The sequence below is a fragment of the Nicotiana tabacum genome, chromosome 22, assembly GCF_000715075.1.
Source record: "Nicotiana tabacum cultivar K326 chromosome 22, ASM71507v2, whole genome shotgun sequence".
NCBI classification, from domain to species: Eukaryota; Viridiplantae; Streptophyta; class Magnoliopsida; order Solanales; family Solanaceae; genus Nicotiana; species Nicotiana tabacum.
The window spans coordinates 99,123,743-99,142,182 of record NC_134101.1 but is presented as its reverse complement, the minus strand read 5'-3'; the positions used below and the strand labels follow the sequence as shown (position 1 = coordinate 99,142,182).

General features: G+C 38.6%; 1 long non-coding RNA gene across 1 annotated transcript; it reads right to left on the bottom strand.

The window, feature by feature from the left end:
* Positions 1-9,408: 9,408 nt before the first annotated feature.
* LOC107783452 (uncharacterized) lies at positions 9,409-11,422 on the bottom strand. The gene is made up of 3 exons (XR_001647456.2): positions 11,040-11,422; positions 10,731-10,860; positions 9,409-9,964 (listed from the first exon to the last, which is right to left on the bottom strand). It is a non-coding gene; the product is annotated as an uncharacterized LOC107783452 (long non-coding RNA).
* Between the last annotated feature and the right edge of the window lie 7,018 nt (positions 11,423-18,440).

Sequence of the window (18,440 nt, the reverse complement as noted above, 5' to 3'; positions counted from 1 at the left end):
CCACAGTCCGCATATCAACTAGGGCAACCCCTTATATGCTGGTTTATGGTATAGGAGCCGTCATTCCCGCCGAAGTAGAAATTCCTTCCCTAAGGATCATACAGGAAGTTGAGCTCGACGACGTAGAGTGGGTGAAAAGTCGTTATGAGTAACTAGCCTTTATAGACGGGAAAAGAATAAATGTAGTTTGTCATGGTCAACTTTTTCAGAACAGAATGTCCAGAGCCTTCAACAAAAGAGTCAATCAGAGACAATTCACACTGGGGAAACTGGTGTTAAAGAAGATTTTCCTGCATCAAGATGAAGCAAAAGGGAAGTTCTTTCCCAACTGGCAGGGTCCGTACATGGTTCACTGGGTCCTAACAGGAGGAGACCCCATACTTGCAGAAATGGACGGAGAAGTCTGGCCGAAGACGATCAACTCAGATGCAGTCAAGCGTCACTATGTGTAATCTTATGCTTTCCTATATGAGGTAAATTGAACTACGCCTGACCTGATTCCCGTTTAAGAGGGGATACATAGGCAGCCCTATGGGTTCGGTCACAATTCAATAAAATTTCCATTTTCCTCCGCAAATGGAAACTGGGGCAGAATTTTGAGGGTCTCAAAATTTCGAAGTCGATTTCAGCCAATCATCGCAAGCAACAGTCAAAAACATCAACCCATTAAACTGGGGCAGAATTTTGAGGAGGACCCTTAAAATTCCGTAGAAAGAGAGGTTGCAATGTCTTGAACCACGTCACAATTATCGGTTCATCTAAAAAATTAATATTATTATGTCATATTTTTACTAAAATCATGCACGTCTATTACTAAAATTGCCTTGTTTAGCAAATCTACCCCAATGATACATACAGTATCACCAGTTCATAGCCGAACAGGTCAAGTAGAGCCAGTGGGGGATACGAACTAACCGCCCCCTTTTTTACAAAACTCACGATTTTTTTGGATGCAGGCACTTGAATTTAAAAATCATCGAATATACTATACACTCACGAGACAAACACTATTCAGGAATACAACTCTCAGAACCATTGCACTTACTCACAGTTGCTATCCGCACACAACAGTGTCCCTAGCAGGCAAAATATTCCCTGTAGGCACAATATCGCAATCTGCTATCAGCTAAGAAAGTTCTATTACCATTTGCTATCTTATTCTTGTATAAGGCTACTTTTCTGCCTTCCGAGGTTAAGCTCTATCTCTATCTGCATTCTTGCATTGCATAAGGCTGTCATTCTGCCTTCCGAGACTAAGATCTGTCCCCATCTACATTCTTGTATTACATAAGGCTACCATTCTGCCTTCCGAGGTTAAGCTCTACCTCCATCTACATTCTTGCATTGCATAAGGCTACCATTCTGCCTTCTGAGACTAAGCTCTGTCTCCATCTGCATTTCTGCATTGCATAAGGCTACCATTCTGCCTTCCGAGACTAAGCTCCGTCTCCATCTGCATTCTTGCATTGCATAAGGCTACCATTCTGCCTTCCGAGACTAAGCGCTGTCTCCATCTGTATTATGCATTGCATAAGGCTACCATTCTGCCTTCCGAGGTTAAGCTCTACCTCCATCTGCATTTGCATGGCTGAAAGATCACCACTTTATTTACATTTGCATGGCTGAAAGATCGCCACCTCTACATTTGCATGGCTGAAAGGTCGCCACTTTATTTACATTTGCATGGTTGAAAGATCACCACCTCTACATTTGCATGGCTAAGATCGCCGCCTCTACATTTGCATGGTTGAAAGATCGCCACCTCTACATTTTGCATGGCTGAAAGATTGCCACCTCATACATTGCATAGGCTGAAAGATCGCCAAATACTACATCTCATGGGCTGAAAGATCACCAAATTATACGAAGGCGTCATTGTTCGGAGGCACCATTTTCATAGCCCGAGAACACCATGCCAAGGCCTGAGGACCCCTTTTAATCTTTTGCATATCATTATTCAAAGGCATCATGGTTCGGAGGCAACATTCTCATAGTCCGAGAGCGTCATTTCACGGCCTGCGAATCCTTTATTATACGCTTCATGGCCCAGGACATCATGGTCTAAGGACGTCATTCTAACTGTCCAAAGACAACATTCATGGTCCGACGGGAATGTGCATCAAGTTTAAATTACGCACCATATATGCTTATATTGCTTATTTGCAGGAAATTTGGAGAGCAATGGCCATCTCGGGAGGAGCGGTCCCGCAGCTCTATCAGACTTTAACCATTCACCCCGCCATTAATATTGCGTCCGTTCTTAAAAAGTCTCCATCGGCATAATCCGCCGACGGATCCTGAACTACATATGGCCTGATTCCTGTAAGACCAGGGATATGTAGGCAGCTCAGAATCCAGAGCATGGCCTAAGTCTCCTCGAACCATTTCGTTCGGTCAAAATTGGCTATCATGTCTTTACCCGACAACTCTTTCATCCTTCCCCGGTAAAGAGAGGCAGCTGTTGATACCTAATTTTTTCCTATATATTTTTAATATGCAAAATATTTTCTATATAGAATATGTATGCATATATAAGTATTTCCAAATGTTTTATTATTTTTCCTTAATTTTTAAAGATTTTTAAATCAATTTATTGCCCTATCTTATCCAGAAAAAACCCAATAATTATTTCCTAAATTATCATTTTTGGTGATTCATTTATAGGACTCTCCTATTTATGCCAAAATATAGCTAATGTGATTTCTGCATATTTTTACAAATTTATTTAGTATTTTTAAAGCTAAATTGCTTATAATTGCAATATTAGCCTCTTTTTAGATTTAAGTACGTTTATGTCTATAAAAACTAGGTCCAATATTTTTAATTGATAATTATATTCTATTAATCATTTTAGTACCTTTAATTTATTTTCAGAAATTATTTTACTCTTTTTTGTAAATCAAATAGGGAAAAATGGCTATTTAAATGTTAGCCCATTTTTCATTTCAGTTTTAGCCGGATTTGGCACCCCAATTGGACCCAATTTTAAACCCAATTACCCAGCCCAAATCCTAATCAACCCAACCCATGACCCGTTTTAAATAACCCGCCCGGATTTCCTTTTAATCCCAACCGTTGATCGCCTAGATCAACGGCTCACATCTGCCCTTTCCTTTTTTAATCCCGACCTACCCCAAACCCTAGTCATTTTTCACCTGCAGTTGCCTTCAAACCCCTCTCCTCTCTCAATTCTCTCTCAATCCCCTCTCAAACCCTAGCCTCCGCTCTCAATTCCCACCTAAAAATCTCCCAAATCCATGGCCTCCAAAGCCATTGGAGGCCTGTATCCACTTCCCTTGGCTTCTATGTGTTCGAGTACTATGGTTTCAAGGCCATATCGGGAAAAGCCCGGTCCATATCTTGGTCGATTTCGGTTCTTATGGTTATCTCCGGTCACTTTTGACCTTACTCCAGCCAGCCATGGCCATTGAAGCCTGACTCTCGACTTCTCTGCTTAAGATCGATGATTTTCCAAGTCTTTCTCACTATTTGGGGTACTTATGAAACCCTAACCTTTGAGGTTCTTCTTATTTCTTTAGATCTGTTCTAGATCTGTGTTTACTCTAAACTTCTAAATGCTTTTCTCAAGGTTTCTTTCAAAACTCTGCCTCCAAAACCCCTTATCTTTTCCCATTTAGGTTTTTTTAAAGTTGTTTTGAAGCTTTCTCTGATTTTTAACATGTTCTACTATGTTTCCTTATGTTGTTCTTCTACTGGAGTTTGCATGTTAAAAGTCTTAGTTTCTTTTGAGGTTTCTGAATCAACTTTTGTTAGTATTTGTCTGATTTACTCGTTTTCATCTCTAGAACTCGATTGATGGTGAAAATGTTCTTCTTTAGAAAACCTAGTACCCCTTTAGCATCATTGGTCGGGAGAGCCACTACTTCGACCCACTTGGAGACATAGTCAACTGCTACCAATATGTACTTTTTACCATACGAGCTGACGAATGGCCCCATGAAGTCAATCCTACACATGTCAAAAATATCCACCACTTGAATTGTGGTCATTGGCATCTCGTGTCTACGAGATATGTTGCTAGTCCTTTGGAAATCATCGCAGCTTTTAACCCAAGCATGGGCATCCTTGAACAGAGTAGGCCAGTACAAGCCTGACTCCAACACCTTAGCTGCTGTCTGAATTCCTCCAAAGTGTCCACCATATGGTGAAGCATGGCAAGCCTGCAAAACAGAATGTTGATCTTTCTCGGGGATACACCGCCGGATCATGTTATCTACACATATTTTAAACAATAGAGGTTCATCCCAATAATAATACCTACAATCACGAAAGAACTTTTTCTTTTCAATTGAGGAGAGTTCATAAGGTACAATACCACTTGCTAAATAATTAGCAATATCAACATACCAAGGTGCCTCCTCCATTTTCATTGCCAGTAACTGTTCATCCGGGAATGTCTCTATTATATCCTCAACCTCTACCTTCTTTTCAGCTCCTTCCAACCTTGGGAGGTGGTCAACTACTTAGTTCTCTGTCCCTTTTCGATCATGTATTTCCAGATCGAATTCTTGTAACAAAAGAACCCAGCGAATCAAACGTGGCTTTGACTCCTTCTTTTCTATCAGGTACCTAATTGCTGCATGGTCAGTGTAAACAATAACTTTTGAGCCAATCAAGTATGACCTGAATTTTTCGAATGCAAAAACAACAGCCAACATCTCCTTTTCCATCACAGTGTAATTGAGTTGTGCACCACTTAGCGTTCTGCTTGCATAATAAATTGGGTGCATCAGTTTATCCTTTCGCTGCCCCAAGACTGCTCGTATGGCATAGTCACTTGCGTCGCACATGAGCTCAAATGGTTGCTCCCAGTTGGGTGCAACAATGATGGGTGCAGTCACCAATCTCTTCCTCAGCTCCTCAAATACCAACCTGCAATCATTAGAAAACACAAAGGGGTGATCCTTTTCAAGGAGTTTGCATAATGGGTTAGCAATTTTGGAGAAGTCTTTTATGAATCGCCTATAGAACCCGGCGTGCCCAAGGAAACTTCTCACCGCCTTGACTGAAGTGGGCAGTGGTAGTTTTTAAATCACGCCAACCTTAGCATGGTCGACCTCAATTCCTTTACTGGACACTCGATGCCCCAGGACTATCCCTTCCTGAACCATAAAATGGCACTTCTCCTAGTTCAATACTAAATTTGTCTCCACACATCTTTTGAGCACTCTTCTTAAGTTGTGAAGACAATCCTCTAATGAATCTCCCACCACGGAGAAATCATCCATAAAGACCTCCATAATATCCTCCACCATGTCTGTGAAAATGGCTAACATGCACCGTTGAAATGCCACCGGTGCATTGCAAAGCCCAAAAGGCATTCTCCGAAAGGCGAAGATGCCATACGGACAAGTGAAGAATATTTTCTCTCTATCTTCAGGGGCTATTGATATCTGATTGTACTCCGAATATCCATCCAAGAAACAGAAGTGCGATCGCCCGGCTAGCCTGTCCAATATTTGGTCAATGAAAGGCAAGGGGAAGTGGTCCTTCCGGGTGGTTGTGTTCAATTTTTAGTAATCCGTGCAAATCCGCCATCCCGTGACTGTACGAGTTGAGATCAACTCATTGTTCTCATTTTGCACAACAGTCATTCCCCCCTTTTTCGACACACATTGGACAGGGCTGACCCTATTGCTATCAAAGATGGGGAAGATGATTCCCGCATCTAACCATTTGATCACTTCCTTCTTTACTACCTATTTCATGTTCGGGTTCAGCCTTCATTGATGTTCTCTGGAAGGATTGTGCCCTTCTTCCAAGAGAATCTTGTGCATACAGAAGGCTGTACCCTTTATGTCTGCCATGGTCCAACCAATGGCAGTCTTACTTTCCTGCAGTACCTGTAAAAGCTGTTCTACCTGCACATCTAGCAAACCGGATGATATAATAACAGGAAAAGTAGAATCGGGGACTAAGAAAACGTACCTGAGGTGAGCTGGGAGCGGCTTTAGCTCCAGCTTGGGTGGTTCCTCTACTGATGGCTTTGCTGGAGGTGTAGCCCTTTTTTTTTAACTCAAGGGACTCGAACTGAGGTTCCCTTTTCCAGAATCCTTGGCCTTCAAGTGCCATGACCCACTCAGCTAACCCTTCACCATCCATCTCTTCTAAATTTGTCAGACATGCCTCCAATAGATCTTTAGCAGTCAGGGTCACATCATCTTCTTGCAGGATCACATCCACTGACTCCACTAGAGAGCAATTAGCATATTCACTGGGTCTCCTCATAGATTGCTGAACATTGAATATGACTTCTTCATCGTTCAGTCTCATTTTTAATTCCCCAATCTCACAATCGATCAGTGCTCTCCCAGTGGCCAAAAATGGCCTACCTAAAATGATAGGTATCTCCTCATCTACCTGACAGTCCAGAATAACAAAGTCTACAGGGAACACGAACTTCCCCACTTGCACCAACACATCATCAAGAATCCCAGTAGGCCTTTTTACCGTGCAGTCAGCAAGTTGCAGCAGCATCGAAGTCGGTCTAGCTATGCCAATGCCCAATTTGGTGTATACAGCCAGAGGCATCAAATTTATGCTAGCTCCCAAATCACATAATGCCTTTGCAAAGGCATAACTCCCAATCATGCATGGAATAGTGAAGCTACCTGGGTCGGACATCTTTTGAGTCATCGGTTTGGTCACTACTGCGTTGCAGGTCTACGTCAGAGTCACTGTGGATAGGTCCTGAAAATCAAACTTTCGTGACATTAGGTCTTTCATCATCTTCGCATAACCTGACATCTCTCTCAAGGCATCCATCAAAGGAATATTCAACTGAATTTGACGCAACATCTCCATGAATTTCTTGTATTGATCTTCCTTCTTTTGTTTTACCAGTCTCTGAGGGAATGGTGCAGGTATCACCCTTTGTGCACTGCTTGCTGGCTTCTTTCTATTGGGGTTCTGTAGTACAAGAGGCACCACTTGTTCTGCAGCTTGTTCATTTATCTTAGCCTTACCCTTTTCATCTTGACCCTGTTCAACCACCACTTCAGTCAAATTTGTTGGTTTATCTATCTCTAGTAGAGTTGGAGTGGCTGGCGTAGTCTTTTGCTGGCTTGTGCAACCTCCTTCTCTTTGTCTAAATCTCTCCCATTCTTGAGACTTACTGCCATCAGCTGATTCGGTTTTTGCTCTTTGGGGTTAATATTTGTGCCCGCTGGCAATGTTCCCTGGGGCGGTTGTTTAAAGCCATAGACAACTGCCCCAACTGAGTTTCAATGTTCTTTATAGCTGAATCATGTACTGCTAACTTTTCTTGCATCTTACCATTTGTCCCAATGAGTTGCTGGAGCATCCCCCTGATCTCTACCATGTTGTTATCTTGCTGCTGAGAAGGTGGCTGATATGTCAACTGTTGCTGGTTCTGCTATGGGTAGCCATGTTGTCTCTGGTGGTATGGCACCATTTGGCCTTGAGCTTGCATGCCCCTAGGCTGAGGCATATTGGGTCTGTATTGCTAATTTGGTGCTAGTATCCACTACTGTCCTCCTTGTCTCTGACCCCCAATGTTGTTAACATAATTCATATATTCCCTTGCCCCTTGATTTTCACCTTCTCCGCTCCATGAACACACATAAGACTGATTAACACAGGGTGTTCACAGTCCTCCATTTGTTGCATCAACAATGTGCACCTGTTTTGTACCAATCTCATCAATCTTCTTTGTCAATATACTCATCTAAGTCATGAGTGTGGCCATGTTCTCTACATGCGAATTATTTGGGTCAAGAGGAACTGAATGCACTATGGGTGCCAGTGTTGTACCTCTAGTCATCCACCCCGAATTCTGGGACATCTTGTCAAGAAGGACTTTGCACTCGGTGAATGTCTTACTCAAAAATGCACCTCCAGCTGAAGCATCCACATTGGCCTTTAGATTGTCAGCTAACCCCATGTAGAATCTCTGGCCAAGCATCTGGTCTGGAATGCCATGGTGAGGACACTTCACCAGCATCCCTTTAAATCTTTCCCAAGTTTCTTGCAAGGTCTCAGTCGGCTGCTGCTTGTACTGCAATATTTCATCAATCTGCCTTGCAGTCTTGTTGGGCGGGTAGAACTTATTCAGGAACTGCTTTACTAATTCCTCCCAGGTGACAATGGAATTGATTGGGAGTGAATTCAGCTAAGTCTGAGCTTCCCCAGTCACAGAGAACGGGAACAGTAATAGCTTGATAGCTTCTGCGGTCACATTTGGCTGCCTTTGAGTCATACAAATTGATAGAAAAATTTTCAAATGTTGCTGAGGGTCTTCTATGTGTGACCCGGAGAACAATCCCTTATTTTTCAGCAGATGCAGCATGTTGTTGGTGATCTGGAATGTCTCCGCTTGAATTGCGGGCATAGCTATGGCAGTTGCCAGGTTGTCAGCTGTGGGTTGATCCTAATCATAAAGTGCAGCTTCTGGTACAAGAGGTGCCACCACTCTGACGTTTGGGTCAGTTGGCTCATTCCTGATGTTTCCGTTGACGTTCTCTACATCACCCATGTCAATTTCAAGCTGGTGTGGTTGTTGTGATTGTTGGATCCTCTTGTTGGCACGGTTCAATGCCCTGAAGGTTTTCTTGGGGTCTGAAAGTCCTTCAAGCAGTTCTCCAGTCCTCGAAGAATTTCTAGGCATACACCTGAATTCCACAAGAGTTCAAACGTTAGAATTTCAATGAAAATTGTTTAACACCTTTGGAAATTGATTTGAACTAATAATTTTAACACTACTTCTAAGTTGTAATAAATAACACTGTTAGTTCCCCGGCAACGACGCCAAAATTTGATAACGCCCAACTATGCCTTTTAAAGGACAAAGTGGTCGCTGCAAATAAAATCCGATTTTAAGTCTGGAATCGAATCCTCAGGGAACTAACCTATCTGTTACACTCTTCGGCAATGTTATTATCAACTCAATCAATCTCTAGATGCAATATTTTTGCTCAATTAAGATTGGGTTTTTGTTTAACTACTTCAAATACTATGAAAAAGAACAGTAAGCTAAAACAAAGATAATTCAATGGTAAAAAGGTCTAGGGCAGTGATTTCCTCAATTGCTAGTTTAGGTCTTGACTCTTCCGCTATAATCTTGCCGTAATACTCTATAAGGATTAAGAGTTATGGGTATCGTAATTATCTCTCAATCAACTACAATAATTTACTAGAGCATTCTTTCGAACTACTCTAGCTGACAATATGTGTGCAACTCTAAATTATCCCACCAAAGTTCCGTTATCTCTAAACCCACTTTTAAGTTCAAGTAATGAATCTCTTCAATTACCCAAAAGTGGTGTTGTTCAACAACTGTCTAACCTAATACTCTTTCTCAAGCAATATAAGGTAATTAGACACGATTAATCAAGGGCTCATTCAATTAATCACCATACAAAATGTAGTTGAACAATTATATCATAAATCCGGCTCGATTATAACAACTTGAGTCAAAACTTCAACCAACAATTGGTTCCATCAACCCTAGATAAGCGTTTAGCTACTCATAACAAAATAAGAGGAAACTACTAAATTGTTCATAATGTAAAATTGCAAGAATTAAAAGGAGATAGAAAAACTCTAATGTTTGGTTGATCTTCTCACACTTGTTCTTGCCTCCAAAAATAGTTTTAAAAAAACTTCGAACAATCTTGGGCGAGTTTCTAAAGCTTATAAGGGTTTACAAAAGTTTCCCCGAAATTACACTTTGGTCCTCAAACTTCCAGCAGCGTGAACAGTGCACCGCGGTCACGGTCACTTGCGGTCGACCGCGGTGAGAGCTGACCTTTCTGCCTCACGATTTTAATCTATCGCGGTTCACCGCGGTTCCACCACGGTCGCGATAGACTTCTTGCCCAGGCCATTTTCTGCTTCTTAGTGCTCAGGTACTTCTCGAGTGGGCATTTTCTTCACATTATCACCTCCAAAACACTCCATGTTGCTTCCTCTCATATAATATTCCCTGCGAAACAAAAGAACACTACTCAGAGCATTTTGTTGGTAATTTATCTATAAGACGGCAACAAAGTATGGTCATATTAAGGTGTCAATATCAACTATATAGCCTACTATCACTACCTCTTCTAAAATTAATATTCAGAACATCTGATCGTAGATGACAAAGAGCGTTCTAAGATTAAATTAGTAGCTATCACAGAAATTCAAGCAGTAAAATGAAAGGTTAATTGAATTACAGTAACAATTACACATATCTCAAATGCACCAGAGGGGTTGCCTTCCAACTCCATGTCAGATCCCACGACCATATTCAGATGCAATTAACTGGGATATGTTGTACCAAAAATTGCAATAATTTTTTTGCATTCATATACATATGGGAGCAAACTAAAAGCTAATACGGAGATATAGAAAACAGATCAAAGACGTAGACAAACACTTTTGGTTGACTTTTAACTATAATACATATAGATTTTCATGGTTTCTATAGTTATACATCGGGTCCTCCGGATCCAGAGAAATGAACAAAATAAAATAGCTAGGCTGACTTTTGGTTAGTAAGAGCGATCAGGAAACCACAACACATTTTATTTTAGATTCCTTCAGACTATCAAAGATTATAGAAAAAACAAATCTGTGAAGTGCCAAACATTCCAAATAAAAAAAGAAAACTGACTATTTGAAGAATATGCACATAAAATACATCAAGAAAAATTAATTTTCATAAAAGTACTGATATCGAATTAACATGATAAAGATTTACAGCTTACAGGATCATCGAAAAGGATACTAGAAGCAAAGTCAAACTGAGGAAGGATAGCGATAGGATTTTTTTCAACTCCAACCGCCCCTTTGGAAAAGACCACTTAGTTTCTCTCTTTGATTGTAATCGTTGCAGTTCTAATTCAATATAAAATTCAAACAAAAATACCCAAAAATCAGTGGTTCAGAACTAGGAACAAAGTCAAACAAAGTAAATTCTTTATCCAAACCAGACATTAAAAATGGGAAATCCAAATTCTTAACACTATTTGATTAAACATTAACGCTAAATAAAAATTGAGTAATCGAGTACTTACTTGAAGCAAATCTATAAAGATAGAAGAAGATAGCTATTGTTCTTCTATGTGGTTTTCAAGCCCTAACTTTTTGCTAGTTGAATATTGTTTTGTTTATAGGGGGAGAGAGAAGTGGGGGAGATAAACCGATATGGAGAGTGATTTTTGGGCTAATATGGGAGTATCAGCCGAGAGAGATTTCAATCGGCATTTGAAAAGAAAAACCTCTCTGATGTATAAAAGTGAAGGAGGGAACTGGGGAAAAGATTGGTGGAAATATGAAAAATTGGCGATTTCCGGCATAACTTTTACTAGCCAAGTATTTTAATTGTCAGCGAAAGGATTTATCGCCGGCTATCAATTATTTGCCGGTAAAGATTTTACTTAAAGTTTAAATTAGCGGTAGTTAGTTTATTGCCACTAAATATTGATTGGTAAAAGTAATTTTTGTTGTAGTGTGCCTTTTGGACCTCTTCTGGAGTTCCAACAAGATTTATGTCATCAACATAAACAGAAATTATAACAAATTTTGATGTCATTTTCTGTATAAAAATATATGGACAAATAACATCATTTATGTAACCTTCTTTCAATAAATATTCACTAAGGCGATTATACCACATGCGCCCAGATTGCTTTAAATCGTACAAAGATCTTTGTAATCTAATAATAAATTTCCTGAGATTTTGAATTCTCTTCAGGCATTTTAAATCCTTCAGGGATTTTCATATAATTTCATTATAAAGTGAACCGTACAGATAAGTTGTAACTACATCCATTAGATGTATTTCAAGCTTTTCATGCAATGCTAAACTGATGAGATATCGAAATATTATGGCATCCATAACAGGTGAATATGTTTCATCAAAATTGACTCCAGGTCATTGTGAGAATCCTTGTGCAACAAGGCGAGCTTTATATCTTTCAACTTCATTTTTTTCATTCCTTCTTCGCACAAAAACCCAGTTATGACCAACTGGTTTTATACCAGCAGATGTTTGGACTACTGGTCCAAAGACCTCTCTTTTAGCAAGTGACTTTAATTCCGATTGAATTGCCTCTTGTCATTTTGGTCAATCATACCTTCGTCTACATTCTTTGACAGATCGAGGTTCAAGATCCTCACTATCTTGCATAATATTAAGTGCAACATAATATGCAAAAATATTATCCACCACTATTTCAGATCGATTTAAATTAATCCCATCACCGGTCGAACTTATTAAAAGTTCTTCACTCACATGAGCTCCGGGTTCATTAATTTATTCAGGAATCTCATAACTAATTAGATCTTCGGTCTTTTCAAGAGATCCCTTCATAGTATCATTTCGATCATTTATCAATTTTTTTTTTGAGGATTTCGATCCTTTGAACCCAAAGGCCTACTATGCTTCAGGCGTGCTTTAGGTTCACTAGCTCTCATGTTAGTAGATGGTCCTACTGGGACATCAATTCGGATAGGCACATTCTCTGCTGGGATATGTGACTTAGTTATCCTTTTCAAATCAGTAAATGCGTCTGGCATTTGATTTGCTATATTCTGTAAATGAATGATCTTCTGGACCTCTTGAATACATATAGGGGTACGGGTATCAAAGTGAGATAATGATTCAACTTTCCACACAATTTCTCTTTTGATTTCCTTTTTCTCTCCCCCTAATTATGGAAAATTTGTTTCATCAAACCGACAATCTGCAAATCGACCAGTAAATAAATCTCCTGTCAATGGTTCAAGATAGCGAATAATAGAGGGTGATTCAAACCCAACATACATTCCTATCCTTCTCTATGGTCCCATCTTATTGCGCTGTGGTGGTGCTACTGGTACATATACAGCACATCCGAAAATTTGTAGATGGGCAATATTTAGTTCATGACCAAAAACTAATTGTGACGGAGAATATTTATTATAATGTGTCGGTCTAAGACGGATAAGTGATGTTGCATGCAAGATAGCATGGCCCCAAGCAGTAGTGGGCAATGTTGTTTTCATAAGTAGTGGTCTTGCTATCAATTGCAGGCATTTAATAAATGACTCTGCAAGGCCATTTTGAGTATGAACATAAGCTACAAAATGTTCAATTTTTATCCCAACTGATAGATAATAATCATCAAAAGCTTGAGATGAGAATTCTCCAACATAATCAAGGCGAATGACCTTTATAGGATAATCTGGGATTTGTGCCCTTAATCGAATTATTTGGGCTAATAGCTTTGCAAACACCAGGTTGCGAGATGATAGTAGGCACATATGAGACCATTTTGAAGATGCATCTATTAGGACCATAAAATATCTAAACAACCCACTTGGTGGGTGAATAGGTCCACATATATCCCCATGTATACACTCTAAAAAGGCAGAGGATTCAATGCCAACCTTCATTGGTGATGGTCTAGTGATCATTTTGCCTTAATAACAAGCATCACAAGAAAATTCGTCATTTGTAAGAATCTTCAGGTTCTTTAATGGATGCCCACTCGAATTTTCAGTAATTCGTCTCATCCTTATTGATCAAGGATGGCCCAAACGGCCATGCCAAACAAAAGTATTTGAATCCGTAAACTTCTGGTTTATGATAGAGTGTGCTTCAACTGTACTAATTTTTGAATAGTATAAGCCAAAAGATAAAGTTGGTAACTTTTTCTACAATGCATTTCTGGCCAGAAATATTCTTTGTACTACAAAGATATTCCTTGTTCATTTCATCTATTGTCTCAACATGATACCCATTTTGGCGGATATCTATAAAACTCAACAAGTTTGTTCAGGACTTGGAGGAGAACAATGCATTGTCTATAATAAGTTTTGTTCCCTTAGACAAAAATATAATGGCTCTTCCGGAGCCTTCAATCAAACTTATATTACCAGAAATTGTTGAAACATTTACTTTTTCCTTATGCAAATAAGAATAGTATTTCTGATCATTGAATATGGCATGAGTTGTTCCACTATCAATAACATAAATATCTTCATGATTTGTCTTTGATCCAAACATAATTTGAGGATTATCCATATTCTTCAAAATGACATAAATAAAATATATTATAGTAAACATCATTATCGAAGCATAACTTTTATTTATGTACAACAATTACATAACCATACTATCTATTAAAAACAACAAAAATTAAAATATTTACATTTCTACAGATTCACTACCGATTACATTACTTGTTTCTCCTTCTGGGAGTGCAAAGTAATCAGCTACATCTAAATGCATGAAGTCTAAATTATCTTCAGAAATAAAATTTGCTTCAGCATTTTTCTCTGTCTTCTTCAGGGGGGCTTGATAAAGCTCAGCCAGATGCTTTGGTGTACGGCAGGTACGTGACTAGTGCCTTTTTCCTCCACATCTATAGCATGCATTTTCTGCATTTGGTGTTTGCATCGCTTCATGCTTTTGTTCCTTCCTTTTCCACTGCTGGTGGTAAGGAGGCTTCTTTGGTGCATTATTATTACCATGATTGTGGTTTCTTCCCCGACCACGACTGGGGCCACGACCTCTTCCACATTTAGCTTGGTGGAAGTTCGTCTCATTCACTTCAGGGAATGGACAAGAACCAATAGGTCGACTTTCATGATTTTTCATTATTAGCCCATTATGTTGCTCGGCTATAAGAATATGTGAGATAAGTTCAGAATACTTTTTAAATTTCATCTCTCGATATTGCTGCTGCAGGAGCATATTCGAGGCATGAAAAGTGGTGAAAGTTTTCTCCAACATATCATGATCAGTAATTTTATTGCCACATAATTTTAATTGGGAAATAATTCTGAACATAGCAGAATTATACTCACTGATAGATTTAAAATCTTGTAGCCTTAGATGAGTCCAATCATATCGTGCCTGTGGAAGAATGACCATCTTCGGGTGATCTTATCTATCTTTCAAATTATTCCACAGTATGACTGGATCTTTAAAAGTAAGATACTCCATTTTCAGGCCCTCGTCAAGGTGATGGCGTAGGAATATCATTGCTTTGGCACGGTCTTGTTTGATGCCTGATTTTTGTCTTTGATGGTGTCTGCCAGACCCATCGCATCAAGATGAATTTCAGCATCAGGCACTCAAGACATGTAGCTTTTGCTCGATATATCCAGGGCTACAAATTCAAGTTTAGAAAGATTTGACATTATTTAGGAAAAGAAAGTTCGTACCTAATTCTTTCAAAGTATTTGCTCGAGATGGCAAAGTGTTGTGCTGATAACGTGTTATAAAATAAAGATTGTAAAGTGAAGACTAGTATAGAGAGAAACTGATATATTATTCGAATTCAAACTGATGTACATAATGAACTGATTCTATTTATAGAAGAAAGGAAGCTGTTGTGTAAGCTGCTACTGCAAGCTGCTGTGTAAGCTGCTACTACAAGCTGCTGTGTAAGCTGCTACTACAAGCTGCTGTGTAAGCTGCTATTATACCAGATATAGATAATCTTCTACTGAGAGTAATGTTTATCCATAATGGTGTATTGAATGGATAAGCTCATTGTACCCAGTATAGATAATCTTCTACCAGGGGTAATGATTATCCATAACAGAGTACTGAAAGGATAAGCTCATTGTACCTGGTATGGATAATCTTCTACCAGGGATAATATTTATCCATAACGGAGTATCGAAAGGATAAGATTATTATATTCGGTATGGATAATATTCTACCAGGGTAATGTTTATCCATAACCGGGTACCGAAGTGTAAGCTTCTTTAGGAAGCTTATTTCCAATAGAGTACTAAATAGATAAACATATTTACGGTGGAATCTCATATGGATAAGCTTCTTCAGGAAGCTTATTTACAATAGAGTACTAAATGAACATCCATAATATAATATATTTATAACAAAAATTTATTTGTCTTCTTATTTCTTTCTCCTCTCCATTAATTTTGTTTATGTGTTTCAAAAATACTAGTTTTATACGCGCTATAAAAATTTTAAAATTATACAAATATTATCAAACTATGTGATTAAGTTATAACATTAAATTTTAAAAATATATATAAGATCTTAAAAATAAAGAATATTGGTCATTTTTAGCCAACTTAATAAAGAAAAAAAATTATGTCATACAAACATATTCTAATTCCTTATCATAAGTTTGATATTTGAGTTACGCAATTGCTTTTGTTTACCCTGAAAATGTTTACCTTCAAAAGTGGATAACAATTGAATTTATATGTGATTTTATGAGTATGTGGATTAATTCAATACAAATAGTAAATTGCGTTAGATTGAATAAATAAAAGACGTGATAAAGTATCAAACCAATTATGGGGGTGAAAATCGAACTCGATAACAGCCTTAATGAGATGCCTGCCTTCGATCCCGGACTCACAATAACGAAGCACTTGGAACAAAAATAAGAACTTTCAAAAACAGAGAAAAATAAAAGTAGATTCCCTTTATGCTCGTGTTACAATGTGTCTAATGAGTAATCAGACAACCACCCTCCTTTAGATAGTAGGGGAGTTTTACCCTAACATGTTGTTTGGATGGTTGTTAGCCATTGTATTGTATTGTATTGTTATTCCAAAACAATATTTGTTTTGATTATTTATTTAAAATTGGTTGTATCGTTTTGTTAAATCTATTATTCCGGAATAACCAAAAGCCCCATTTTATGAAACAACCGATTCGGTGTGGTGGAATCGTTTCCTATTTTCTTTTCCAATTATGCCCTTATTTATTACTCTATAATTCTATTTATTATTTAATTTTTTTTATTTTAAATCCAAATCTCCAATCTATTGATCTACTTTGTCTTCTTCCATCTTTTCTAGAGTTGGTTTGCCCCGTTCTTTTTATCCAAGTCCCCATTCAATTCTTTATCTCTTTCCATTGTTTTAATTTTTTTTGGTGCTAATATTAGTTAACCCTTTTTTCCAGGTTTTTGCTCTTGTTTTCAAGCTACGTAATTAATCATAAATTAGTAGAAAGAAGTTGTCTTAAATTATTTTTATGTGTAATTTATGATTAATTACGTATCATAAATTAGTATAAAGAGGTTGTCTTAAATTATTTTATGTGTAATTCTTGATAAATTTTATTTAAAACAATTGGGGGTATTTTAGTGAACTTATCAGTTACAGTACATTATGATACAATCAAACCAAACAATAAAATTTTAGTTAACAACATCAAACGATACAATCTATTCAAACGTTGTATCCATAATAGAATACAATACAATATAATACAATACAATACAATATATTATAAACGATGGGTAACAATGATCCAAATATAGTGTTAAGTGTTCAAACATATTTCCTTGACAAGTTTAATGATATCTGGCTGGTCACGGATGTTATAGCCTTTTGTTGGTTGTTCTTGGTTACCTAGTAATGCTCTCTGAGGCCTTCGGGATTCGAATCGGATATGGGGGCCATGCCCCCAATACTTTCGAGGTAGGTGTTTTGCCCAGACCCCGGATCGAAGAGCTCCTTGCCTCGATTCTGGTTCCTTGCTTTCACGTCTCTCGCTCTGTTTACTTCATTGGAAATCGAGGCGTCCCATGAGCTCGATTTCATCCATATACAGATAGTCCCCTCGTTTTTGGGAGAGTAAGTTTATGGAAACGGCGAGAAACAAGAAAAAGCTCTTCAATTCCTTCTCCAATACACTGTGACAGAAATGACAACGAATCTGAAACGTCCCGCCAGTCACGTCATAATGACTTCAAATGCGTGTCAGCCATCGGTAGGTCGTCCCTGGATGTGAAACTGTGCAAAGTCTCTATAAGTACTCCCTCCTTCATTCATTTTTTACTTTTAGCCAAGCTTCTACCTTCAAATTTTTAAGATATCACTGTCTTTCTTCATACTCCAACATTTTTACCTTCGTTTTTTAAGATTTCTGGGCAAATTGCAAACTTTTATTTATTTTCTACCCCAAACCAGTGCACTTGATTCTCTCAGCAAAGCACGTACCCTTTATCTCCCAATCTTCCTTCTCACTTTCCCAAACTTTTTCCAGATAACAATGGTGAAGACTTCCACAAAAAGTCATTTCTTCTTCTCAACCAACTGTTTAAATCAATGAAACCACTCCCGATATGGTCGACCTAGAGAGGTCCGATGCTGACATGGCTACCGAAGAACTGGTTGTCGAACCTCCCTTGGAAATGTTCATTCCCGGGGGTTATTCGGTCGCCGACAACTTTAAGGTTAAGAAACCCTCTTCGGGTAGGGTCAGCATGAGGAGGCATCGAGATATATATGCTCGATTACCAAAGATATCCTCCCTAAAGTCCGAAAGGGCTGCTACTGGGAAAATAAAGACATATTGGTCCCCAACCCTGAGGAGGCCATTACTACCCATGTCGAGGGATATATAAGTGTTTACACTTATCCCTTCACACTGGGCTCGGTAGACCCGGTCATTATAGACTTTTGTAAGAGGTACGAAGTATGCCTTAGTC